Source organism: Phalacrocorax aristotelis, chromosome 7, assembly GCF_949628215.1.
Source record: "Phalacrocorax aristotelis chromosome 7, bGulAri2.1, whole genome shotgun sequence".
Taxonomy (NCBI): Eukaryota; Metazoa; Chordata; class Aves; order Suliformes; family Phalacrocoracidae; genus Phalacrocorax; species Phalacrocorax aristotelis.
Window position 1 is genome coordinate 31162287 of NC_134282.1, and position 27072 is coordinate 31189358.

The 27072-nt window shown below is 54.8% G+C and overlaps 5 non-coding genes across 5 annotated transcripts; 4 read left to right on the forward strand and 1 right to left on the reverse strand.

Annotated features, from left to right (window-relative positions):
- Positions 1 to 229: 229 nt before the first annotated feature.
- TRNAL-CAG (transfer RNA leucine (anticodon CAG)) lies at positions 230 to 312 on the reverse strand. Its single transcript has one exon. It is a non-coding gene; the product is annotated as a tRNA-Leu (tRNA).
- Positions 313 to 3198: 2886 nt separating this feature from the next.
- Positions 3199 to 3270, forward strand: TRNAM-CAU (transfer RNA methionine (anticodon CAU)). The gene has a single exon. It is a non-coding gene; the product is annotated as a tRNA-Met (tRNA).
- A 6534-nt stretch (positions 3271 to 9804) lies between these two features.
- TRNAS-AGA (transfer RNA serine (anticodon AGA)) lies at positions 9805 to 9886 on the forward strand. Its single transcript has one exon. It is a non-coding gene; the product is annotated as a tRNA-Ser (tRNA).
- Positions 9887 to 17518: 7632 nt separating this feature from the next.
- TRNAG-UCC (transfer RNA glycine (anticodon UCC)) lies at positions 17519 to 17590 on the forward strand. Its single transcript has one exon. It is a non-coding gene; the product is annotated as a tRNA-Gly (tRNA).
- An 875-nt stretch (positions 17591 to 18465) lies between these two features.
- TRNAL-CAG (transfer RNA leucine (anticodon CAG)) lies at positions 18466 to 18548 on the forward strand. The gene has a single exon. It is a non-coding gene; the product is annotated as a tRNA-Leu (tRNA).
- Positions 18549 to 27072: the final 8524 nt, after the last annotated feature.

Below are 27072 nucleotides of genomic sequence, written 5' to 3' on the forward strand. Positions count from 1 at the left end.
TTCCCTCCATGTTGTTTCTTTTCTAGGTAGGCCCACCCAGCTGCTACTGGTGGCTCAGCTCTGCTCTGCTCAGGGAACAACACCCGTTTGCTCCCTCCACAGGAGCTGGGTCATGCAGCAAGACATAGTCAGCAGGCTGAGCAGAGCCCTCCCATTGGGCCAAAAAGCCCCAACTTAGGAGAGGAAGGGAGGCAAGCTATGAAGGAGGCGCCACCAAGAGAGAAGAGCCTGTCAGGAGTGGGATTCAAACCCACGTCTCCCAGGGAGACTGCAACCTGAATGCAGCGCCTTAGACCGCTCGGCCAGCCTGACCCACGACTCTGCTGCTGCTGCTGCTGCTGCAACTCCTCCCCCTGCAGCTGCCAGAGCCAGCCCAGCTCAGCCAGCCTCCTCCTGGCACTGCTGCAGGGAGACCTGGCTCCTGGGAGCACCCTTGCCCTGCTCCCAGCAAGGGCTGCGGACAGGCGACCGCACCTCCTACACACACTGCAGACCACACGGAACAGGAGTACCCAGCACAGTGGCAGCACACTTCCGACGTGTCTCACAAAGGCCAAGGCAACGCTTCACCGGAGCAACCAAAGGAACCGTCAGCAACTTATGGCTCTGCACATGCCAACAACATCCTGTCAAGGGGGCTCCAGGCACAGGTCTACCTTACCCGTGACTTCCTCCACTCCCTCCAGAGCCTCACCATATGGCAAGCCAAGAGCACTTGGCGCGCAGTGCTGCCTCGTGGATGGTTCGTGGGGCAAGAGGCGTGCTCCCTTCTTCCCTGCTCGGAGGCAGGAAGGCTGGGCAAGGAGGACTCTGCCACACCAACCCCTGAGGGAATGCTGTGCCGGTCTCAAGGAGTCAGTGTGTGGGAAAGGGGCTGGAGAGTGAGGGCAAAAGGACGGGAGATGCACCAAGTGCTAAGCAATGACTGAGCTAAACCTCTCTGTGGTCATAGCAGCCCTCCCAAGTCAAGTTCTTTTGCCAAGGCTGGCCTCGCTAAAAGCCAGGCCTGTGTCTGCTGGGCTAGGAGGTGCCCAGCAGCCTGACCATGAGGCCTCTGGGCTGCAGGGGGAGTCAAGGGGAGTGGCTCGACCACCCTATGGGAGCTGAAATTGTAAGGGAAGCCCTTGGGTGCTTTAGGAGCAGGCAAGGCAAGGGCACTGTGGAGACAGGCTGAAGAAAAGCTTGCGTGTGTTGGCCAGGAATCAAAGCCGGGTCGACTGCTTGGAAGGCAGCTATGCTCACCACTATACCACCAACGCACCTGTCCTCACTGCTGTCTCCTGCTCCTCCAGAGCAGAGCCGAGCCGAGCCGAGCTGAGCTGAGCCGAGCCTGGTCTCCCTCCTGCTCCTCCACTTCCCAATCTCACCTGCCTCCACTCTCCCAGCTCACAAACTGGCCTGTGGCCTGCTCTTCCCCTCCACAGACTGGCCGACCTCCTCCTTCCAGCCCCCTGCCCACACACACATCCTCAGGCTGCTGGGACGTGTGTGCCCTTCTCTCTCTGTGTGAGATGTTGGCTAGGGAAACTCAAGCTGCTGCGTGCTGGTAACGGTGCCGCTCCCCACCTGCGCTCGTATGTGTGCCAGCTGTGCATGTACTGTGCAAGCGTACGTGCGTTTGTGTCTATGTACCTGTGGTGGTTTAAGCACAGCCAAACACCCACCCGGCTGCTCACTCCTTTCCCCACCCTCAGGGGATGCAGAGCACTGAAACAGGATAAGAAATCTCCTGGCTCAAGATAAACACAGGGACGTGGCTTAGCAAAAACTGTTGTGGGCAAAGCAGGCTTGACCTGGGGAAAATTAAATGTTTGCCGTCGAAAAACAGATTCACTTAGTGAGAAACAAAAAGGCAAACAGAAAACAGTGCTTCTCCTCTCCCCCGTCCCAGGCTCAGCTTTGCTCCTTCACACCACACTCCTCTACCTGCCCAAGAGGGATGCATTTTCCCTCTGCTCTTTCCCACTCTTTTTGTTCCTTCCTCCTCCCTCTCCCTGGTGTTTTCTGCCCTGTCTGGAACATGTTTTCACAGAGGGAATCCTAGGAAAACAAAGTCACAACCTGTACATCGCCACAGGCCAGGTACCCTTTAAGCCATGGCGGCATGGTCAGCTCAATGACACCTACAGTTCTGGTCGGCTAAACTGCACCCAGAACTGCATTCACCATATTAGAAGATCTTTATTCTACTAGTTATGAATTCATGTTGCTGCGGGGGGTGGGGGCATTATCAGGTATAAAACCTGACTTCCAAATGCCAGGACCCTGGCTGAGATTCAGGCTCAGAAAGGCAACTTGTCCTTGCCTGTTTCTGAAGGTGCCCTCCACAACTCAGCTGAGCACATATGTCCATTTTCTCCTGCCACCACAGGAAGTGTTGTCATTCTCAGGCCAGCTCGTAAGCCTCCTTCTGTCCTCTGAGAGGGAGTACTCAGGGCAGGCAGTGAAAAGTCACTGCTTCCTGAGCATACGTGCAAGACGCACTGGGTGCACTGGCAGAAGAAATGCAATCGGCTCTTGGATGCTTTCAGTGGTGGGACTTGGGGCTGACCCTGAGAGATATCACAGGGCTGTGATGACCAGGTCTGAGGCTTTTCAGTATTTCTCTTGCCTGCTTGCTTCTTTTTGGTGCTCTGGTGTCAATCAGTTCAGGGCGCTCCACCCGCAAATAGCGGTAAGCTCAGGACAAAGGACAATGCTTTTGCAGAGCAGATGGCTAACTGAGGGAGGAGGACAAGAACCAACCACGAGACTCCAGCTGTGCTGCACAAAGGTTTTAATGAGAAGGAGCAAACGCAGTGGCACACAACAGAGACCAAGGAACACATCTGCAGGGTTCAGGGAGGCACAGAAAACAGCCTATTTCACAAGGATAATGCTCCACACAAAGTGCTTCCCTTTCCCCATTCAGCTCTACCTGCTGGCAACCCCAGCACACGAAGAGCAGTCCTGAATTCCGAAACCCTCACCCCATCAGCAGGAGGTTCAGCAAAGCAGAAGAGAGCGAGCCCTTTCTCGAGGAGCTCAGAGCAGAGGAGAGCCAGAGGAGGCACAACAAGGTCTGCCATACAGCAAGGAGCAGTGCAGAGCACAGGCAGGAGCAAGGGAAAGGGGCGTGAGCGCAAGCGCAGGTGCTGGCAGTGCCCGTAAGCATCGGGCTTACGGGCTGTGGGAGGTCCCAGCTGAGGTCCTGGGGGGAGCAGAGTGGCGCAGCGGAAGCGTGCTGGGCCCATAACCCAGAGGTCGATGGATCGAAACCATCCTCTGCTAGTCAATGCTTGCTTGCTTTTTTTCTTCCCTTGGCATCAGCCACTGCCTCTCCCTTGCATCTTTCGCCAAGTTTTAACCCGCACTGCTGCGCTCCTGCTCTCTGGGCACCCATGGCCATGGCTCTCACGCTCCCTCAGCCCCTTCTCTCTGCCACCGCCACCTTCTTTCCCCTTTGCTTTCCTAGCAGCCACCACTCCCAAAGTGACCCTCAGCAAGGCAGACGGGTGGCTGTGGAGCAGCAGGCAGAGCACAAGCCCACAGCTCTCCCCACAAGGCAGCGGGTGTCCTGGGGACAAAGCTGTTTCTCCCTTCCCGTCAGGCAGCTCAGTCCCCAGCTTCCCAGCCACAAGCAGGGACTTCCAGGGCTCTGCAGCTAGGGGGGAGCACAAGCCCAGTACTAGTTTGGGAGCCACCAGTGTGATTGACTTTACCACCTGGGGGCTTCCTCCATCCTAGCCTGTTTGCTGCTGTGCCCACTTGTAGGTGCAGCCGGGAGCAGGGCTGGGCAGGGATTCCCAATGGGCACTGTATTGGCTATATGTGGCTAGGAGTTGGCGGTGGAGGGGAGAGGGCGTGCTGCAGGGTGGCCTCTGTGAGACGAGCCGAGGGGCTGCCCCGCACCACACACAGCTGGTTCCAGCTCCCTCCGCAACACTCAGCCACCTGCGAAGCTTGTGTCATAACAGAGCACCCATGCTGGAGCTGACTAATATTCCCAAAGGACCTGCAACCTGTGGAGAAGCCACGCCACTGAGGACTTTTCCTGAGAGTCCTGAAGCCTGTGGAAGAGCCCACGCTGAAACAGATTTTCCTGTTTAGGAATGTAAAACATGTGCTGGAGTAGTCTGCAGTGAAGGACTGTAGCTGAGCCCGGAAAATCATAGAATCATGGAATCATAGTATGCCCTGAGCTGGAAGGGACCCACGAGGATCACCATGTCCAACTCCTTTCCCTGCACAGGACAATCCCATATTCACACCATGTCTCCGAGGGTGTTGTCCAAGTGCTTCCTGAATATCATCAGGCTTGGCACCGTGTCTACCCCCCTGGGGAGCCTGTTCCAGTGCTCCACCACCCTCTGGGTGAAGAACCTTTTCCTAATATCCAACCTAAACCTCCCCGGGCACATCTTCCTGCCGTTCCCTCGGATCCTATCTTTTGTCACCAGAGAGAAGAGAACAGCGCCTTTTCCTCCTCCTCCTCCTCCTGTGGGAAAGCTGTAGACCGTGATGAGGTCTCCCCTCTGTCTCCTCTTCTCCAGGCTGAACAAACCAAGGGACTTCAGCCGCTCCTCGTACGGTTTCTCCTCTAAACCCTTCACCAACTTTGTGGCCCTCCTCGGGACACTCTCTAGTAGCTTTATATCGTTACTATACTGTGGCACCCAAAACTGCACACAGTACTTGCGGTGAGGCCGCACCAGTGCAGAGCAGAGCGGGACAATCACCTCCCTCGACCGGCTGCAATGCAGGGCTTGACGCACCCCAGGACACGGTTGGACCTCTTGGCTGCCAAGACACACTGCTGGCTCATGTGCAACTTGCCGTCGACCAGAACCCCCAGGTCACTCTCCGGGGAGCTGCGCTCCAGCCGCTCATTCCTCAGTGTGTATGTATATCCAAGGTTCCCGTGCCTCAGGTGTAAATTCCGGCCCTTGCCCTTGTTAAACTTCATACGGCTGGTGATTGCCCAGCTCTCCAGTTTGTGGGAGGAAAGGCAGTGTTTTGTTTCTTTCATTCCTCACTACCCAAAGCCACAAACATGGCCTGACCCTTTTCTTCCCCTCCAGCTGCTCAGACCAGAATTCAGTGCTGGACACACACCCCTCCCTCACGCCCACATTCGTGTCCACTGAGCAGCAGGTCCACTGAGCCCTGGGCCTGACCGTAGGTCTGTCCAGAGTGCGCTCCTGGAGCCCAGGGCTGGTTTGTCTGGTGCCCTGTTCCAACCCTGGGCAGTCCCTGATGCCAATCTGCTCTACCCACTGGCTAGTGCTGCTTGAGATTTCCTAGCCTTTGCTAGGATTTGCTGCTCCTCACCCTGTATTCACTGCCTAGTACACCTCCAGATTTAGTTGCCAACATCTCTCTCTCACACACACACATACACACACACACACACACACACACACAGAGAGGAACACGCACCCCCACAAAGAAAAGAGAACACAGTCGGACAGGCACGAGCTAGGACTAGAGTGCAGTGAAAAATAGCAAGTACCTTCTTGTTCTTCATGTATCTGGAAAGGGTTTCCAGGATGAGTTGCTCCTTCACTGGCACAGCTGGTTCCATCCCCACAGCAGACCCAGTACAGGACACAGCTGAGCCATCAGCAAATTTTGTGGCCTGTATGAAAACAAAAGGGCAGAAAATGCAAGACAGAGAGAGGAATGGGAAAAAAAAAAAAAGCCAGAAAGATAAGAGGGAAAATGAACACCACCCCTCCAATCCCATTTGGGTGGGTAGAGGAGTCTGGAGTGAAGGTGTGATACCTGGGTAGGAGGAGGAACAGTGGTGTATTATACTTGCCTTTTATTTTCTCAGTATGCGAATCTATTTCAATTAGCAATAAATGAATTTCCTCCAAGTTGAGTCTGTTTTGCCCACAACAGGTTTTGCTAAGCCATGTCCCTGTGTTTATCATGATCTGGGAGGTTTCTTATCCTATTTTCTATGCTCCACATCCCACTGAAGGTGGGGAAAGGAGTGAGCAGCTGGGTGGCTGAATAGCTATGCTTACACCAGCACAGGTGTACGCACACAAATGCACATATACTTGCACAGTATATGCACAGCTGGCACTTGTATGAATGCAGGTGGGGAGCAGTGCCATTATCATCACCCTTAAGCACCACCAGCACTCACAGAGGCATTAAGAAGACAGATGGCCTGATTCTTTTCTTCCTCTCTGGCTGCTCAGGCTGTAGATCAGTACTGTCCCCCCCCAAGCCCCCAATCCTACATGCACATTAGCAGGTCCCTGGAATGCTGGGACGTACCATAGGGCTGTGCAGAGCCTGTGCCTGGTTTGTCCAGTGTCCTGCTGCAACTCTGGGCAGTCCTGGATTCTGATCTCCCCTGGCTGGTGGCTGGTACAGCTTAAGCTTTCCTAGCCACCATCTCACACTACAGAAACATGCATTCTACGTAGCAACTTGTAGTAGTATGTGTGCAGGACACCAGAATTTGGAAGTCAGTCAGGCCACAGAGGAGCAGGAGGCAGATTACCTATTCAGAAGAGGAACAAATGACAGAAAAAGAGGCAGGTGTGTTGGTGGTATAGTGGTGAGCATAGCTGCCTTCCAAGCAGTTGACCTGGGTTTGATTCCTGGCCAATGCAATGTTCCCTTTTTCTTTTTATTATAGCCGGGCTCCACAGTGCCCTGCCTCTCCTGCTCCAAAACCAACCACCCAAGGGCTTCCTTCAGCAAGCTCAGCTCTCACCAGTAAGGAAGCAAGGCGGACACAGCAGCTGCCTGCCAGGCAGCTTTGCTGCTCCCTGTCAAAGCCATGCCCACAAGCACAGAGCTCTGCCCTACAGCTCCCAGTGCCCACCGCAGCCCTGGCTCCACATAGTCTCACGCAACAACTGCATGTCCTCCAACCAGTTCATTCTGAATTGCTAAAGCCAGCGCATAATTCCCTTTGGAGGGTTAGTGATGACAGGCACCCTGCAGCAGCAGGTCCTTTCCTTTTCCTCACGCACCTTGATACCCACAGGTGTTTGGGAGGAAAAAGCACCTAAGCTGCTCAGCAGTAAAGCAAGGCCTCCCACATGTAAGCGCGCAGCCAAGCACAAAGGAATATCGAGTGCCGCTGTTCCGTCTCCCAGATGAGGCAATTCTCTCCTCAACACTGCACCACCAAAACCTCTCAGCAGTCAATGCTGCTCGAGGTGCCTGAACTTTGGGGCAGGTGCACGTCTTCCCCTGACCGAACGCTGTTGCTTCTGCTTTCTCTCTTTGCCCAATCTGTTCCCGGCAGCAGGTGGAAAGACTTCTGCAAAGTGCCCTTCCTCTGCAGGAGACCTGGACGTCTGCATGCCAGGTGCCCTTATAGGGACTCCACTGGTGTCACTGTGTGGCTGATTCCCACTTCTGCACAGGTAGGGCCCCCGTCAGCCCTGCCAAAGGGACACTGATGTGATTAAAGTCTTGGCTCATCTGCCATACAAGCCCAGGCTGGGAGATCTGGGTTTGCTTAGCCTGCGGAAGGGAAGGCCAAGGGGGCACCTTATGCATGTGTCCACACACTTGGGGCGGGACAGCGGGCAGGCAGAGTAAAGAAGAGAGGGCCATCTTCTTGTCAGATGTGCCCAGTGGGATGGCAAGAAGCAATGGATGCGGGTGGAAATACAAGAAATGCCACACAGAGCAACCCTTTTTTACCCTGTTGAGGGTGGTGAAAGACCAGTGTCCCAGTCGGTCCAACGTGACTGTTAATAGAGACCTTTTGATGGGTCCGCTCAACTGTTGTCTGCAAACTTCCCATGAAAACCAGCCATTGCAATACTCTCTTTCATTGGTGTTGTGGGAGTAAACTCCAGGGAATGGGCACGGAGTGGAGAGGAGGAAAGCGCTGGTTTTCAGCTCTGGACATGGGCAGTGTGACTTCAAGATGGGGTTAGGGTGGGCATTTCAGTAGGGGGCAGAGCAATCACAGTCCCCCTCTTTGTAACTCCACCTACTTGTAGCGCTGCTGATGACAGAGCGGGAGTGTGTAAATACTGTGCCACCCTAAACCCTCCGTACAAGCCCACTGCCCAGAACAGTTCTTGACTGTCAGCACATCAAAGAGTTTTGCTTCTTCTGCTTTAAGCAGCCCTGGAACCGGAGACTTGAGAAGCTTTGTCCCCATCAGGTAGAGGGTGGAGTTGTGAGAGGCTCCTTGTGTTTCCCTTGGCCCACAGGCCAAAAGTTGCAAGAGAAATAAGGGTGCCTCAGTCCTTACTTACCAGGAACATGGTTACACCCAACTCCAGGAAACTTCAGGATGTCTCTGCAATGCTGGAGCCTGGACAGGGTACGTCAGCGTCCCCAGGGTGACGTCAGATAAGACAGACAGGCCTTTGAGCCATTACATAAAGAGCAGGCCTCCTCCCACCCCTTCCCCACATTGCATACCTGGCCTTAGCGTGTCTCTTGACCACCACCTAGGCATTATTCACCTTCTTTTGTACCCTGCCACAGCAGCATGCTTTTCCTGCCAGTTGCAGCTAGCAGCACCAGCAGTTGCAAGACAAAAATGCCTCTCTCCTGGCTCCAGTACCAGCACCGCAGTCAGAAGCCCAGCCTGCAGCCCTCCCAGCAGAGAGAAAGCACTGACCTCAGCAGGTCTCAAGTCTGCGGGGAAGTGAGGGGAGCAGCTTAAACCTTCAGGGGAAAGCTGGGTGGTATTTGAGCAGGAGAGGCTACCTGCGGAAGACATAAGGCATCCTGGAGCCAGGCTGAAGAGACATTTGTCAGCATTGGCCAGGAATCAAAGACGGATCAACTGCTTGGAAGGCAGCTAGGCTCATCACTATTCCACCAACGCACGTGTGGGCAGTGCTGCCTCCTGCTCCTCTACTTTACAGGCTGCCCGGCCTTCTCCTTCCAGCCCCTCGCACATCCACTTCCTCAGCCCGGTGCTCATGCTCAGCCACTAACTTCAGCTGCAACCACCTTTGCCCTGCATGCAGGCAGGCACTGCCACATGCACCGCCTCCACCCTGGCCCCTTAAAGCCACTTTCCAAATATTCCTGCTCCAGAGTCAAAAGGGAATCAGAGCTACTTTCATCTAGCGATGGAAATTATTACTTTTGCAGGTTGCTTGGCTTGTTGGTCCCTGATCAGGATTTGGACATCCCTTGCCAGTGCTGGCAAAAAGGTCTAGACACATCTATTCCTCCAAATCAAACCCTCCCCTGTCTCCCTCTAAGTCATCCACACCTCCCATTTACGCTCCCTTTGCCCCTTCACACGCTTCCTCAGCCAGGCTCCACCTTGCCCTTCCCATAGACCTCTCTGACTCTCGCAAGCCATTCCCCCTACACAGTGAACAACCTGCATGGCAGTCGTGGTCTGTGTCCAAGGGCTGACACCACCGTGTGTCCCCAGGAGGCTGGAGGTGCTGCCGGGGGGTCACCATCTGCCCTGCAGCAATGCCCCCACCCTAGGGCTCACAGCAGGCTTGGCGTCCCCCTCAGATAAAACTGAGAAGCCAAGCAGGGTCTAATAGCCCACCCCACACAGCTGCCACCATCCCTGGTTGTCTTCACACGCTGCCTTCCTTTCTTCCCCGGAAGCTGCCGAGATGCCAGCTGGGGAGTGAAAGCACCCCGCCGAGACAGGATATCCCAGATGACTGGCTGACGACAAGGCACAGGGGTTATGCCTCTCGAGGCCTCTGGAAGCCTGGCAGCAGGTGCCTGTCATGCTCAGTGCAGGTCCCAAATGCAGGGCTTTGAGTGGAGCCTGGCCCTGGAAGTCCCAGGGAGCCAGGTGTCATTGCAGAGGGCATGTGCTCAGCAGGGCGGAGAGGGCTGGAGCAGGTAGTTGTGGCCGAGTGGTGAAGGCGATGGACTAGAAATCCATTGGGGTTTCCCCGCGCAGGTTCGAATCCTGCCAGCTACGGGGGCTCAGTCCCCTTTTGGGCTCCCTGCAGTTGACCACGCTGCAGCCATGGGACTCGGCTCCACGCTGTAGATGGTTCCCAGGGAGACAACAAAACCCCCTTGCCCACCTCACTTGTCCTCTCCTTGCACCAGAAATGCCTGCGTGGACGGCTGTTGGTTCTTGAGCAGAACTTAGGAGCCTGATCTCACCATGCATCCCCAGCAGCACGGCCCCACCAGCTCTCTTCTCTACACCTGAAACTACAGCCGCTCACCTCCAAAGAGAGCCTTCACAACACGGCCCTCGGTGCTAACAACAAAGGGACGACACCTCGTGGATCTCAGATCTTGCCAGCACTCACAAACTGCTCCTCGCTCTAGTTTGCACAAAGGCAGATTGCTGCGGAGTAGCAGGCAGAGCAGAGCAAAGCACAGGGCTCCCCCAGGAAGCCAGTGGATTTCCTGGGGACACGGGTGGTTTTCCCTTCCCAACAGGCAGATAAATTCCCCAATATACAGCCGCAAGTGAGGACTTTTGGGGTTCTTCAGGTGAGGAGGTGGGAATGGCTGGTTCTACTTCAGGAAAGGCCAGTGAGATGGACTCTATGACCTGGGACGTCTTCCATCCTAGCCTGTTTGTTGCTCTTCACCCTTGTGCTTGCTGGCTACTGCAGCTTTAGGTTTAGTTGCCTACATTCACACACACGTACACACAAACACACCCACCCACAAAAAGAGGAGAGCACAGTCACACAGAAATGAGCTAGGAAGCGTGTAATTAAAAGACAAAAACTATCACCTCCTTGTTCTTCATGCGTCTGGAAAGGGTTTCCAGGACGAGTTGTTGCTTCCCATTCCCAGGGATCTAGGTGAGGCAGACCAGCCCACAGTGCCCCTTGTGCCCTTCTGGCAGAGAGGAGTGGCACTGACTATCTTCCAGGAACCTCTGCCAGTCATCGTGACCTTTCAAAGGCAATTGAGAGCGGACTCTTCCAGAAGTCCTCCTTGTCCGAGTGCTTCACGAGCTGTCAGCAGGAAGACAACATGGGTATCTGCAAGTGACCTCCCTGCTACCTGAGTACCTGAGTACTTCAGGTACCAGAAGCCAACACACAGCTTGGATGTTGACTGTGAGGTCACTTGTCTGGCTCCACAGGCCATGTGCAGGAACATGGCTTGTGCTAGGTGCTTGCGGTCCTGATAAGCAGCAGCATGCACGTTTTGGGCTATGTGCTTGTGAGAGCACTTCGACCTCATTGCCTGCTGGGCCAGCAGCAGGCATGCGGTTGGCATTTTGATTTCAAGGTCGATTCTGCCTCTGCAGCCGATGGGCCAGAGTAGGCTCACGGCAGCGCTAGGTGCTTGTGAGGTCACTTGTGCCTGAATTAGCTGGTAGGACAGAAGGAGTCACGGGGCTTGGATGCTGATTGCAAGGCCACTGGTACCTGAGTAGCAGATGGGCCAGTTAGAGGCAAATTGCAGAAAAGTGGACTGTAGTCTTTGAACAGTCACAGGAGGTTGTCTAAGGATGGAGCCAGACTCTCCAGAGAGGTGCCCTGCGAAAGGGCAAGGTCAACACTAACAAGTTGCAACAAAGGAACTGCCAGTTGTCTTTGTGGGAGAAGAAGTGACAGGGGACACTGTGCAGCCCTGGAAGAGCTGCCCAAGAGACAGTGACATCTCCAACAGTGGCCGTGCTCAGAAGTCCACAGGCCAAGACCTGCTGAGGTGCCTCGGAAGCGTGGTCTGTTCACAGCAGGAAGTCGGCCCTGAGAACCTCCAGAGGTCCCCTTTAACCTTCATGATTCTGGGATACACTGAGTCTCATGGCCCCTTCTCAGCCACCGAAAGGCAATGCCTTGGAAGGCAGCAGCAGCATGAAATTCCATAGAAGCAGCATTTGTTTCAGGAATGGTGCTACAATGTTGTGCTGGTTTTGGCTGAGAAAGGGTTAATTCTCTTCACTGTAGTGCCTGTAGTAGTCAGGGACCTTTCCAGCTTCCCATGCTCCGCCACATGGGCAAGAGACCGGCAGGGGAGAGGCCACAGCCAAGACAGCTGACCTGAACTGGCCACTGGGATATGCCATACCATGTGACGCCATGACCAGTATATTAACGGGGGCAGTTGGCGCATGGGGGTTGTTGTGGCTTGGGGACTGGTGGCGTCGGGTCAGTGGGTGGTGAGCGGCTGCATGCAGTACGGTTTGTTTTGGTGGTTCGTTCCCCCTTCGTTCCCCCCCGCCCTGTCCCGGCTTTTGCACCTCTCATTGTCTTCCTTTCCATTGCATTTTTGTTGTTGTTGTTTTATTTTAACTATTAAACTGTTCTTATCTCTCCCCTGTCCCACTGGTGGGGGAGTGAGCGAGCAACTGTGTGGGGCTGAGTTGCTGGCTAAACCACAACAAATGCGTAGAAATGCCCTTGAGGAAAGCAGCGCTTTGGAGGAATGAGGCTGTGAGCTCTGGTATCCCTGGCACACCTGAGACCAGACACTGTGTCCACTGAATTCCACAACAGGGTGACTCATGCTTGCATGGAGTTCAGGGTTTTTCCCAACTCTTCCACATCACGGTGACTCCCAGGTGCTCTGGGAGATTGATCCTGGTACCTTTGGCCTGCCTGAAGCACTGGGCTGCCATCTGGTGCTTCTGAACCCACAGGTTAGGCCATGCTGTCATGTGCAAGCCTAAGATGCCAAACGGCAGGTTGCATTCAGAGCGGGCATGGGAAACGCCCGGTCACCGGAGAAGGGTCAATTCTCTTCAGAGTCACAACTCTGACAGCATGTCCCGGAGAAGCAGCACTGCTGAGGTTGCCCCCTCCAGGGGCTTGAGCACAGGGAAAGGGACGGTCCTTTCTCATATGCAGATGCTGTGCCGCTCGCTGCAGGAGGAGGGATGTCCCTTCTGTGGCTGAGTGTCCTGGTTTCAGCTGGAATAGGGTTAAATTTCTTTGTAGTAGCTAGTATGGGACTATGTTTTGGATTTTTGCTGGAAACAGTGGGGATGATGTGGAGATGTTTTAGTTGTTGCTAAGTAGCACTTGCACTGGTCAAGGACTTTTTCAGCTCCCCATGCTCTGCGGGGTGCACAGGAAGCTGGGAGGGGACACAGCGGGACAGCTGACCTGAACTGACCAACGGGATATTCCATACCATATGACGTCATGCTCAGTATATAAAGCTGGGGAAGAAGAAGGAAGGGGGGACATCGGGGGTGATGGTGGTTGTCTTCCCAAGTAACTGCTACGCGTGATGGAGCCCTGCTTTCCTGGAGACGGCTGAACACCTGCCTGCCCATGGGAAGGAGTGAATGAATTCCTTGTTTTGCTGTGCTTTGTGTGCAGCTTTTGCTTTACCTATTAAACTGTCTTTATCTCAAACCATGAGTTACCTCACTTTTACTCTTCCGATTCTCCCCCCGGTCCCACCAGGGGGGAGTGAGCGAGCGGCTGCGTGGTGCCTGGTTGCTGACTGGGCCTAAACCACGACACTGAGACAGCATTTCTCCAAGCAATGGCGGGTGTTTCTGGGGCTCTGCCAGTCTCACCCAGCACTCGAGGAGCAAGGGTTCTGGGCCAGTGTGTTGCGCGGGCCAGTGCAGGCAGCGTCCTTGCTCAGGGCGTTTTCTCCTTTGCTTCTGTCCTGGCAGCACTGCTCACTGGAGCTGCCAAGGTCTCCAGCCCATTTGCTTCCCCAAGGTCATGGCAAATGTTCCTTCCACGGTTGCCTCTGATGCTGCTCCTCCCTGGGGGACGCTGCAGGGGGGACACTTTGTGCTGAGGACCCAAGGCTTGCTTAGCTGGGAGCAGAAAAGGTGCCATTTCTGTGCCTCCCTGAACTCTGCAGATGTGTTACTTCTTGTCTGTTGTGTTGCTGCATTTGCTCCTTCTCATTAAAGACTTTGAGTAGGGTAGTGGGAGACTCGTGATCGTTTGTTCTCTGTCACTTAGCACCTGCTCTGTAAGGAAGAGCAATTGGCCTCTGCCCTGAGCTTACTGCTGGCTGACGGTGGAGCTCCGTGAACTGACACCAATAAGAAGCAAGCAGGCAAGAGAAATACTGAAAAGCCTCAGACGTATAGAGCATGCCTCTGTGACCTGGTGATCGCAGCCCTGTGATATCTCTCAGGGTCAGCCCCAAGTCCCACCACTGAAAGCATCCAAGAGCCGATTGCATTTCTTCTGCCAGTGCACCCAGTGCGTCTTGCACGTATGCTCAGGAAGCAGTGACTTTTCACTGCCTGCCCTGAGTACTCCCTCTCAGAGGACAGAAGGAGGCTTACGAGCTGGGCTGGGAATGACAACTATTCCTGCGATGGCAGAAGAAAATGGACATATGTGCTCAGCTGAGTTGTGGAGAGCTCCTTCAGAAACGGGCAGGGACAAGTTGCTTTTCCGAGGCTCCATCTCATCCGGAATCCTGGCATTTGGAAGTCAGGTTTTATACCACCTTTCCTTTTCCTCATGCACCTTTATACCCACAGGTGCTTGGGAGGAAAAGGCACCTAAGCTGCTCAGCAGTAAAGCAAGGCCTTCCACACGCAAGCGTGCAGCCAAGCACAAAGCTAGATCCGGGTGTCCCTGTTTAGTCTCCCAGATGAGGCATTACTCAGCGCTGTACGACCAAAACCTCTCAGCAGTCACTGCTGTTCGAAGTGCATGAACTCTGGGGCCTGTGCGCATTTTCCCCTGCCTGAATGCTGTTGCTTCTGCTTTCTCTTTTGGTCTAATCTGCTCCCAGCAGCAAGGGCAAAGTGCCCTTCCTCTGCAGGAGACCTGGACATCTGCATGCCAAGGGCCCTTACAGGGACTCCATGGGCGCCATTGTGTGGCTGATTCCCATTTCCGCACAGCTAGGGGATCTGTCGGCCCTGCCAAAGGGACACCGATGTGACTAAGGACTTGGCTCCTCTGTCTTACAAGGACAGGCTGGGAGACCTAGGTTTGGAGAAGGGAAGGCTGAGGATGCTGGAGAGTGGACAGGTGGATTAAAGAAGAGAGGGCCATCTTCTTGTCAGTGGTGCCCAGTGAGAGGGCAAGAGGCAATTGATGGAGTTGGAGACACAAGAAGTGCCACACGTAGTAGGCCTGTTTTACTGTGAGGGTGGTCAAAGACTCAAAGACCAGTGTCCCACTTGCTCAGATGTCAATGTTAACACAGACCTTTAGACAGGTCCTCTCAATGGTTGTCTGTAAACTTCATATGAAAAACAGCCACTGCAATTCTCTGTTCCATTGGTGTTGTGGGAGTAAACTCCAGCGAATGGGTATGGAGTGGAAAGGAGGGAAGTGCTGGTTTTCAGCTCTGGAGGTAGGCAGTGTGACTTCAGGATGGGGTTAGGGTGGGCATTTCAGCAGGGAACAGAGCATGCGCACTCATGATCTCCCTCCTCCTAACTCCACCTACCTGCAGCGCTGCTGATGACAGAGTGGGAGTCTGTAAATACTGTGCTAACACAAACGTTCCCTACAACCCCAAGGCACAGAACAGGTTTTGGCTGTCAGCACAAAGAAGGATGTTGTCTTGTTACTTTAAGGAAACTTGAGAAGCTTTCTCCCCTTCAGCTAGAGAGTCTAGTTGGGAGAAGCTCCTTGTGTTTCCCTGGCCCACAGGATGTAACTTGCAAGAGAAAGGAGGGTATCTCAGTTCCTAGTTACCAGGAACACGGTTACACCCAACTCCAGTAAACGTCAGGACGTCTCTGCAATGCCAGAGCCTGGACAGTATAGTTCAGGGAGGTCCTCTGCCTGGTTGCTGCCTTTCTGGACCATAGATGGGACAGGGAACCAGGAAACACATGCCCAGAAAAGAAGGACTCAGCCCTGCCACCTTGTTGCTTCTTCCCTCACCAAGAGGCTCTACCAGCTCAGGCTGCCCAGAGCCTCCCTGGGACCCCTTTCAGTGCTGAAGACAGGGTACCACGCAGTCCTGCTGGTCCAGCCCTGCCCTGGGGCGACTGGGAGCCACCTCCACCTCCAGCAATATTGCAAGACAGGCACCACTCAAGGCACTGAGAGGAGGGGATGAGGTTTCTCTGGCTCTCTAGCAGGCTGCGTGGGGGCAGGGGCAGCCCTTGGCCGCAAGGGAGCAGCAAGGTCAGGGCTGCGCCAGGAGGGAGGACAAGACGGGAGTTGTGGGGAGCGCAGCACAGCAGGGCCAGGGCAAGGCCCGCGCAGCAGGTGTGAAAGGCATGGTGCTGGCCACCACACAGCTTGCTTAGAGCAACAAACACCGCCTACGACTAAAAGCTTTACCTCAGGGTCAACGTGACCTGAAGACCCAACCTAAACCGGCTCTCTCGGGCTGAGGATACAGGTGATAGAGATGCTACAGATAAGAACACAGACGGTAAAGCAATAGGAGATTGGTCTTTCGAAAAAAAAACAGGTATATAACCATGGCCTGAACAGCAATGTGCCTGAATCTAGTATGAAACCCCTCCACCTGCATGGGACATTGGTTTAGAACAATGAAGATTAACATCCCACTGACCTTATGTCCACAACAGCTGCGCGGCACAAGCACATAATGATTTGGCTAGGGACAGTAACTGCTTGGCCCACCCTGTAACATGAGTACCTCGACTGGTCAACAGAACTGTATTGTTAACATATACAAACCCTGCTTTCCTCTATAGCTGCCTCTGCAGGTGATGGGCCATCCACAGGAATATAGGTTGTGCTAGGTGCCTGTGTTCATCCCAGAGTGGATAGCACTGCATGGTGTATCTTCTTGTACGTTGCCCCTTCCCTCCATTTACCACATGGGGGCTTCCTCACCTGATGTGCTTCTGGGTACGCTGGTAGGGTTGGCTGGTCCTGGCAGCCAACCGCAGGTCTGCCTGAGAGCAGGCGGGTGAGAGTGGGTGGCCCCTCTGTGAAAACATGTTCCAGACAGGGCAGAAAACACCAGAGAGAGGGAGGAGGAAGGAATAAAAAGAGTGGGAAAGAGCAGAGGGAAAATGCATCCCTCTTGGGCAGGTAGAGGAGTGTGGTGTGAAGGAGCAAAGCTGAGCCTGGGACGGGGGAGAGGAGAAGCACTGTTTTCTGTTTGCCTTTTTGTTTCTCACTAAGTGAATCTGTTTTTCGACGGCAAACATTTAATTTTCCCCAGGTCAAGCCTGCTTTGCCCACAACAGTTTTTGCTAAGCCACGTCCCTGTGTTTATCTTGAGCCAGGAGATTTCTTATCCTGTTTTCAGTGCTCTGCATCCCCTGAGGGTGGGGAAAGGAGTGAGCAGCCGGGTGGGTGTTTGGCTGTGCTTAAACCACCACAGGTACATAGACACAAACGCACGTACGCTTGCACAGTACATGCACAGCTGGCACACATACGAGCGCAGGTGGGGAGCGGCACCGTTACCAGCACGCAGCAGCTTGAGTTTCCCTAGCCAACATCTCACACAGAGAGAGAAGGGCACACACGTCCCAGCAGCCTGAGGATGTGTGTGTGGGCAGGGGGCTGGAAGGAGGAGGCCGGCCAGTCTGTGGAGGGGAAGAGCAGGCCACAGGCCAGTTTGTGAGCTGGGAGAGTGGAGGCAGGTGAGATTGGGAAGTGGAGGAACAGGAGGGAGACCAGGCTCGGCTCGGCTCGGCTTAGCTCGGCTCGGCTCTGCTCTGGAGGAGCAGGAGACAGCAGTGAGGACAGGTGCGTTGGTGGTATAGTGGTGAGCATAGCTGCCTTCCAAGCAGTTGACCCGGGTTCGATTCCTGGCCAACGCAGGCAAGCTTTTCTTCAGCCTGTCTCCACAGTGCCCTTGCCTTGCCTGCTCCTAAAGCACCCAAGGGCTTCCCTGACAATTTCAGCTCCCATAGGGTGGTCGAGCCACTCCCCTTGACTCCCCCTGCAGCCCAGATGCCTCATGGCCAGGCCGCTGGGCACCTCCTAGCCCAGCAGACACAGGCCTGGCTTTTAGCGAGGCCAGCCTTGGCAAAAGAACTTGACTTGGGAGGGCTGCTTTGACCACAGAGAGGTTTAGCTCAGTCATTGCTCAGCACTTGGTGCATCTCCCGTCCTTTTGCCCTCACTCTCCAGCCCCTTTCCCACACACTGACTCCTTGAGACCGGCACAGCATTCCCTCAGGGGTTGATGTGGCAGAGTCCTCCTTGCCCAGCCTTCCCGCCTCCGAGCAGGGAAGAAGGGAGCACGCCTCTTGCCCCACGAACCATCCACGAGGCAGCACTGCGCGCCAAGTGCTCTTGGCTTGCCATATGGTGAGGCTCTGGAGGGAGTGGAGGAAGTCACGGGTAAGGTAGACCTGTGCCTGGAGCCCCCTTGACAGGATGTTGTTGGCATGTGCAGAGCCATAAGTTGCTGACGGTTCCTTTGGTTGCTCCGGTGAAGCGTTGCCTTGGCCTTTGCGAGACATGTCAGAAGTGTGCTGCCACTGTGCTGGGTACTCCTGTTCCGTGTGGTCTGCAGTGTGTGTAGGAGGTGCGGTCGCCTGTCCGCAGCCCTCGCTGGGAGCAGGGCAAGGGTGCTCCCAGGAGCCAGGTCTCCCTGCAGCAGTGCCAGGAGGAGGCTGGCTGAGCTGGGCTGGCTCTGGCAGCTGCAGGGGGAGGAGTTGCAGCAGCAGCAGCAGCAGCAGAGTCGTGGGTCAGGATGGCCGAGCGGTCTAAGGCGCTGCATTCAGGTTGCAGTCTCCCTGGGAGACATGGGTTTGAATCCCACTCCTGACAGGCTCTTCTCTCTTGGTGGCGCCTCCTTCATAGCTTGCCTCCCTTCCTCTCCTAAGTTGGGGCTTTTTGGCCCAATGGGAGGGCTCTGCTCAGCCTGCTGACTATGTCTTGCTGCATGACCCAGCTCCTGTGGAGGGAGCAAACGGGTGTTGTTCCCTGAGCAGAGCAGAGCTGAGCCACCAGTAGCAGCTGGGTGGGCCTACCTAGAACAGAAACATGGAGGGAAGTCCCCTAGGCAAGTTCACTTTTCTGCCCTTCCCTTCCCTAACAAACTCACATTCTGCATGCATGCCTCTTGCCTAAAATGGGGACCTTTGGACATTCTTCAGCAGACATTGACATGCTAAATCCTCTCTCCCTGCTTCTGCTTTACCCTTAACAACCCTTCTGGTTGGAAGGCACTTCAGGGAGTCAGAGAGTGCGTCCTCCTGCTTCAGGCAGGCTCACACCAGCTGATCGCTGCTTTGCCCGTCCAGGTCATAAAATACCTTGAGGATGGGCGTTTCACAGCCTCTCTGGACCCCGTGCTTAGGCACCCTCAGGGTGGCCATTTTTGTTCATCTACGTAGTCACAAAACGCCTGCATAATTTCTGACCAGTGCCTTTCCTCCTCCAGACATCACAGCAAACTCCTTGCAGGCACCGGGAGGCTCCTATTAGGTCATAGAATCATAGAATCATAGAATTGGAATTCTAGATTGGAATATAGAATTAAGATTGGAAAAGACCCTTAAGATCATCGAGACCAACCGCCAACCCATCACTGCCAAGTCCACCACTAAACCATATCCTCAAGCACCACATCTACCCTTCTTTTAAATACCTCCAGGGATGGAGGCTCCACCACCTCCCTGGGCAGCCTGTTCCAATGCCTGACTACCCTTTCCATGAAGAAGCCCTCAGCCGGAAAGACCTTGGGAGGGAAGGACCAAGGACTGGTGTGGCCTCCTGTGTTGGTCAGCGCAGCAGAGCTGCAGCTCCCAGGTGCTGGGAGGTCTCTGGCTGCCCATTGAAGCCTGCAAAGGGGCACAAAGTGTCCCCCCTGCAGCGTCCCCCAGGGAGGAGCAGCATCAGAGGCAACCGTGGAAGGAACATTTGCCATGACCTTGGGGAAGCAAATGGGCTGGAGACCTTGGCAGCTCCAGTGAGCAGTGCTGCCAGGACGGAAGCCAAGGAGAAAACACCCTGAGCAAGGACGCTGCCTGCACTGGCCCGCGCAACACACTGGCCCAGAACCCTTGCTCCTCGAGTGCTGGGTGAGACTGGCAGAGCCCCAAGAACACCCGCCATTGCTTGGAGAAATGCTGTCTCAGCCACAGAAGGGACATCCCTCCTCCTGCAGCAGCACAGCATCTGCATGGGAAAGGACTGTCCCTCCGCATGTGTGTCCTCTCGTCTGAGTGCTGGGAGCAAGGGCCCTGCTCTCAACACAGAGACTCAAACCTTGGCAGAAGGAGGACAGCACCGGTGCAGCTTTTCCCTGCTGCGTGCTTGGACCCTTCTTGGGCAGGGAGTGTGGTGGTGCCAGGGTACGAGGGAAAGCTCCCTCAGGCTCACAGGGAAACGCACCTGAGTCTGGGGCAGCCTTGGGAGAGAACACCTTGTTCTCACTGAGGGAGAGGCCATATTAGGGCAGAAGGGGAAAACGTATCCTGGAAGAAAGGACCGGGGTTTCAATTCAGCCAGGACTCTCCTAGCACACATGGAAGGCAGTCCAGCTTGTGTAACACACAGCAAACTGCTTTGGGTCCTCCTGACAACTCTTCCCTCTGTTGAACCTCATCCCCTGCCCTCTCTCTTGGTCGCCTCGTTCGGCAGGGTCAGGAGCTTGGCTACGCCTGCCACCAATGGGGAAGGATATCTGGTTAATGGCTGCTTAGTATGAGCTACAAGATGAGAAAAGGAAGAGGCAATGACCCTTCTTGGGCAGATTGGCAGCTGTCCAACACGGGTGTGTAGGGAGGCAGCGGCAAAGGCCACAAGTGCAAGCATCGAACCACCGATCGCTGGGCCATGAATTCCTCTGTGAGGTGCAATGTTGAAAAGGTTCTTCTGGAAACTTCACAACCAGGTCAAATCAGGAGAAAGCAAGATGCTCACAGATTAGCAACGTGGGACTTGTTAGAGATGGCATGCCAGGCTTGCAGAAAGAGCTCTGCAGCTCCCTTGAAAGGCCCTGTGGGTAAAGAGTGCCTAGTGGCCCTGGAGGACGGCTTTACTTGGTGATGACAAGGGAGATGGAGAGGCTGCCGGGCTCAGCCAGCAGCATACGCCTTCACTGGGGTGGCCACAGGGAAAGACAGCATCCGTCCAGATGTAATGGTGAGCACTCTGGACTCTGAATGCAGTGATCTGAGTTCAAATCACAGTGGGACCTCAACCTTTTGACTCCCTCGGGGCTTTTGTCAGCACGCTTACACTTTATGCCCTTGCCTTGCAAGTTGGGTCACTTGTGGAATGCACTCCGGTCTTCCTTGCTTTCCTGTGCTCCCAGCCCTGGGACTGACATCAGTGCACCTTCTCATGCCCCATGCCCCTCCGCACCTCTGCAGCTTTCCTGAGCGCTGGCCCCCCGTCCCCTCTCTGCTCCCTTGTGCTTGATGGCTGCTCCTGGCTGAGGGGCTCCAGCAGTGGCTCAGCAAATCACACAACACCTGAGGTGGAGGTGATGCGGTCCAAGCACGGCTCAAAGCAGGGTCAAGTAGCGGAGGCTATTCAGGGCCTTGCAGGTTGGATGTTGGACTGTCATGGGAGAGAGACATTCTCGCGCTTCCTTGCACAGGTGTTGGATACCTGAGGAGAGGAGGAGTACAACGAACCACGAGTCTCCAGCTATGCTGCACAAAGGTTTTAATGAGAAGGGGAAAATGCAGTGGCACACAACAGAGACCAAGGAACACGTCTGCAGGGTTCAGGGAGGCACAGAAAATGACCTGTTTCACAAGGATAATGCTCCACACAAAGAGCTTCCCTTTCCCCATTCAGCTCTACCTGCTGGCAACCCCAGCACACGAAGAGCAGTCCCGAAGTCCGACACCCTCACCCCATCAGCAGGAGGTTCAGCAAAGCAGAAGAGAGCGAGCCCTTTCTCGAGAAGCTCAGAGCAAAGCAGAGCCAGAGGAGGCCTGCTGTGCAGTGAGGAGCAGTGGGCACAAGTCCCTCCTGCCAGCTGGGATGAGGACACCCGGTTCTTCTGGAAACAATGGCCACGCTCCTGCTGCTGCAGGGTCCCTGTCTTCCTTCCTGCTCCAAAGGGGATGATTTGCCAGCTTCAGCAGTTCAGAGAGCAGCGGGGAGGGTGCAGACACAGTCCTGACCCCCCCAGACCAAGGGAGCCCCCAGAAGAGATGGGAACCCCTGCGGCGCTGAGGGAGCTGCCAACAGCAGCTGACAGAGAGGATCCCACGGCTGTGCTCTGAGGGAAAGAGGTGAGGATGGGGCCCGGCAGGGTCACCACCACCGGGGAGGCCTGGATGGCCACCGTTGAGTCAGCGCAGCGGACGACACAGGGCTCATTGCAGCTGCTTGCAAGTGGGGTTGGGCCAGAGGCGCCACAGGGTGGTGGGAGACAGGGTCTGAAGCAAGACATCTCTCGGTGAGGGCGACCAAGCTGAAACACAGAGCAGTCAGGGAGCACTAACCTCAATATCAGTCTGCAGCTGAGCCCCATTGATCCCCTTCTGCTTGAAAGAAGCCCCCGCTTCCCAGCCCTCCCCAGACAGCCCCATCAAAAGGGAAAGAAGAGGTGGCAGCCCTGTGTATTGCAGGGCCAAGCTGAGGATGACCAAGTACCAACCTCAGTAGCCACGACGAGAGCAGCTCGGCCCACAGGGAGAGAAATGGAGGGGACTCAGGCTTACCTCGTTCCTGGAGGAAAGGGAGGCAAGAGAGGAGGATGCAGAGCCTGGAGCAGCGCAGGCTTTTATGCTGTGTCCCACAGCCCCATGGGACCACAAGCGTGCCTTGCTCTTGAAGCATCTAAACACCTGGTAGCTGCCACTTGCCAAGGCCTCATAGGTGATTAAGCATTTGTCTCTTTCATCTAAAATATTCTACTCCCCTGTCATACCACCAAACACTGAAACAATTCATCTCTGTCCCAGCTTCATAAGGCCAATTAACTCTGAGGGGTCAGGCTAGTGGGCAGATATTTTAAGTGGGTTAGTGTCATACAGATTGTCTTAGTTGCTTGCCCCTCTTCATGGGGGGCTTGTCCAGAAATCGTGGTGAAATGCAACCATGAAGGGCACCTTGAGTCAGCTCTCAAGGGCTTTCATTACAGGCATTCAGGCAAACCCTGAGTGACTTTTCCCCCACAGGTCATCGTAGACACACAGAAGGCTGTGGGTAAGTTCAGGCAGAACATCAAGACTGCACGTCCCGTATGGGAGAAGAGACGCAAGTCTCCAGGGATGTGGCAAAGCTCAGTGGTGAGGAAAGGCCATTGTGGGCTGGAGGGAAGATCCCTGTGGGCAGCAGTGATGACCGTGAGGACCTTGCTTATGCTCATCATGCTCTACCACAGCCCGGTTTTGTGATCAAAGAGATGCCCGTGTCCGTCTGTGAAAGAGAGCATCACCCAAATTGACCTGTTTTGCTCAGCAAGAGTATCCCAGAGGCCAAAGGCCTGGCTGTCCTGCTTCTGAGGAGAGGCTCAGGGCAGGGAACCAAAAGCTCATGGCCCTTTTTCCTGGGTCAGGCATGGGGTGGCCCATTCTATGCATTTCAAATGTCAAAGGGACATTGGATCGGTCTCCCGGAGCACCTGGGAGTCACCGTGATGTGGGAGAGTTGGGAAAAACCCTGTACGCCATGCAAGCATGAGTCACCCTGCTGTGGACTTCAGTGGACACAGTGCCCTGGCCTCAGGCGTGCCAGGGATACCAGAGCTCACAGCCTCATTCCTCCCAAAGTGCAGCTTCCCTCAAGGGCATTTCTACGCATTGTAGCACCATTCCTGAAACAACTGTTGCTGCTATGGACAAGCTGTCTGCAGGAAGACAACATGGGTATCTGCAAGTGACCTCCCTGCTACCTGAGTACCTGAGTACTTCAGGTACCAGAAGCCAACACACAGCTTGGATGTTGACTGTGAGGTCACTTGTCTGGCTCCACAGGCCATGTGCAGGAACATGGCTTGTGCTAGGTGCTTGCGGTCCTGATAAGCAGCAGCATGCACGTTTTGGGCTATGTGCTTGTGAGAGCACTTCGACCTCATTGCCTGCTGGGCCAGCAGCAGGCATGCGGTTGGCATTTTGATTTCAAGGTCGATTCTGCCTCTGCAGCCGATGGGCCAGAGTAGGCTCACGGCAGCGCTAGGTGCTTGTGAGGTCACTTGTGCCTGAAATAGCTGGTAGGACAGAAGGAGTCACGGGGCTTGGATGCTGATTGCAAGGCCACTGGTACCTGAGTAGCAGATGGGCCAGTTAGAGGCAAATTGCAGAAAAGTGGACTGTAGTCTTTGAACAGTCACAGGAGGTTGTCTAAGGATGGAGCCAGACTCTCCAGAGAGGTGCCCTGCGAAAGGGCAAGGTCAACACTAACAAGTTGCAACAAAGGAACTGCCAGTTGTCTTTGTGGGAGAAGAAGTGACAGGGGACACTGTGCAGCCCTGGAAGAGCTGCCCAAGAGACAGTGACATCTCCAACAGTGGCCGTGCTCAGAAGTCCACAGGCCAAGACCTGCTGAGGTGCCTCGGAAGCGTGGTCTGTTCACAGCAGGAAGTCGGCCCTGAGAACCTCCAGAGGTCCCCTTTAACCTTCATGATTCTGGGATACACTGAGTCTCATGGCCCCTTCTCAGCCACCGAAAGGCAATGCCTTGGAAGGCAGCAGCAGCATGAAATTCCATAGAAGCAGCATTTGTTTCAGGAATGGTGCTACAATGTTGTGCTGGTTTTGGCTGAGAAAGGGTTAATTCTCTTCACTGTAGTGCCTGTAGTAGTCAGGGACCTTTCCAGCTTCCCATGCTCTGCCACATGGGCAAGAGGCCGGCAGGGGAGAGGCCACAGCCAAGACAGCTGACCTGAACTGGCCACTGGGATATGCCATACCATGTGACGCCATGACCAGTGTATTAACGGGGGCAGTTGGCGCATGGGGGTTGTTGTGGCTTGGGGACTGGTGGCGTCGGGTCAGTGGGTGGTGAGCGGCTGCATGCAGTACGGTTTGTTTTGGTGGTTCGTTCCCCCTTCGTTCCCCCCCGCCCTGTCCCGGCTTTTGCACCTCTCATTGTCTTCCTTTCCATTGCATTTTTGTTGTTGTTGTTTTATTTTAACTATTAAACTGTTCTTATCTCTCCCCTGTCCCACTGGTGGGGGAGTGAGCGAGCAACTGTGTGGGGCTGAGTTGCTGGCTAAACCACAACAAATGCGTAGAAATGCCCTTGAGGAAAGCAGCGCTTTGGAGGAATGAGGCTGTGAGCTCTGGTATCCCTGGCACGCCTGAGACCAGACACTGTGTCCACTGAATTCCACAACAGGGTGACTCATGCTTGCATGGAGTTCAGGGTTTTTCCCAACTCTTCCACATCACGGTGACTCCCAGGTGCTCTGGGAGATTGATCCTGGTACCTTTGGCCTGCCTGAAGCACTGGGCTGCCATCTGGTACTTCTGAACCCACAGGTTAGGCCATGCTGCCATGTGCAAGCCTAAGATGCCAAACGGCAGGTTGCATTCAGAGCGGGCATGGGAAACGCCCGGTCACCGGAGAAGGGTCAATTCTCTTCAGAGTCACAACTCTGACAGCATGTCCCGGAGAAGCAGCACTGCTGAGGTTGCCCCCTCCAGGGGCTTGAGCACAGGGAAAGGGACGGTCCTTTCCCATATGCAGATGCTGTGCCGCTGCAGGAGGAGGGATGTCCCTTCTGTGGCTGAGTGTCCTGGTTTCAGCTGGAATAGGGTTAAATTTCTTTGTAGTAGCTAGTATGGGACTATGTTTTGGATTTTTGCTGGAAACAGTGGGGATGATGTGGAGATGTTTTAGTTGTTGCTAAGTAGCACTTGCACTGGTCAAGGACTTTTTCACCTCCCCATGCTCTGCCGGGTGCACACGAAGCTGGGAGGGGACACAGCGGGACAGCTGACCTGAACTGACCAACGGGATATTCCATACCATATGACGTCATGCTCAGTATATAAAGCTGGGGAAGAAGAAGGAAGGGGGGACATCGGGGGTGATGGTGGTTGTCTTCCCAAGTAACTGCTACGCGTGATGGAGCCCTGCTTTCCTGGAGACGGCTGAACACCTGCCTGCCCATGGGAAGGAGTGAATGAATTCCTTGTTTTGCTTTGCTTCTGTGTGCAGCTTTTGCTTTACCTATTAAACTGTCTTTATCTCAAACCATGAGTTACCTCACTTTTACTCTTCCGATTCTCCCCCCGGTCCCACCAGGGGGGAGTGAGCGAGCGGCTGCGTGGTGCCTGGTTGCTGACTGGGCCTAAACCACGACACTGAGACAGCATTTCTCCAAGCAATGGCGGGTGTTTCTGGGGCTCTGCCAGTCTCACCCAGCACTCGAGGAGCAAGGGTTCTGGGCCAGTGTGTTGCGCGGGCCAGTGCAGGCAGCGTCCTTGCTCAGGGTGTTTTCTCCTTGGCTTCCGTCCTGGCAGCACTGCTCACTGGAGCTGCCAAGGTCTCCAGCCCACTTGCTTCCCCAAGGTCATGGCAAGTGTTCCTTCCACTGTAGCCTCTGATGCTGCTCCTCCCTGGGGGACGCTGCAGGGGGGACACTTTGTGCTGAGGACCCAAGGCTTGCTTAGCTGGGAGCAGAAAAGGTGCCATTTCTGTGCCTCCCTGAACCCTGCGGATGTGTTACTTCTTGTCTGTTGTGTTGCTGCATTTGCCCCTTCTCATTAAAGACTTTGAATATGATAGTGGGAGACTCGTGATCGTTTGTTCTCTGTCACTTAGCACCTGCTCTGTATGGAAGAGCAATTGGCCTCTGCCCTGAGCTTACTGCTGGCTGACGGTGGAGCTCCGTGAACTGACCACCAATAAGAAGCAAGCAGGCAAGAGAAATATTGAAAAGCCTCAGACGAATAGAGCATGCCTCTGTGACCTGGTGATCGCAGCCCTGTGATATCTCTCAGGGTCAGCCCCGAGTCCCACCACTGAAAGCATCCAAGAGCCGATTGCATTTCTTCTGCCAGTGCACCCAGTGCGTCTTGCACGTATGCTCAGGAAGCAGTGACTTTTCACTGCCTGCCCTGAGTACTCCCTCTCAGAGGACAGAAGGAGGCTTACGAGCTGGCCTGAGAATGACAACACTTCCTGCGGTGGCAGGAGAAAATGGACATATGTGCTCAGCTGAGTTGTGGAGGGCGCCTTCAAAAGGGGCAGGGACAAGTTGCCTTTCCGAGGCTCCATCTCAGCCGCAGTCCTGGCATTCCGAAGTCAGGTTTTATACCTCCTTTCCTTTTCCTCATGCACCTTGATACCCACAGGTGCTTGGGAGGAAAAGGCACCTAAGCTGCTCAGCAGTAAAGCAAGGCCTTCCACACGCAAGCGTGCAGCCAAGCACAAA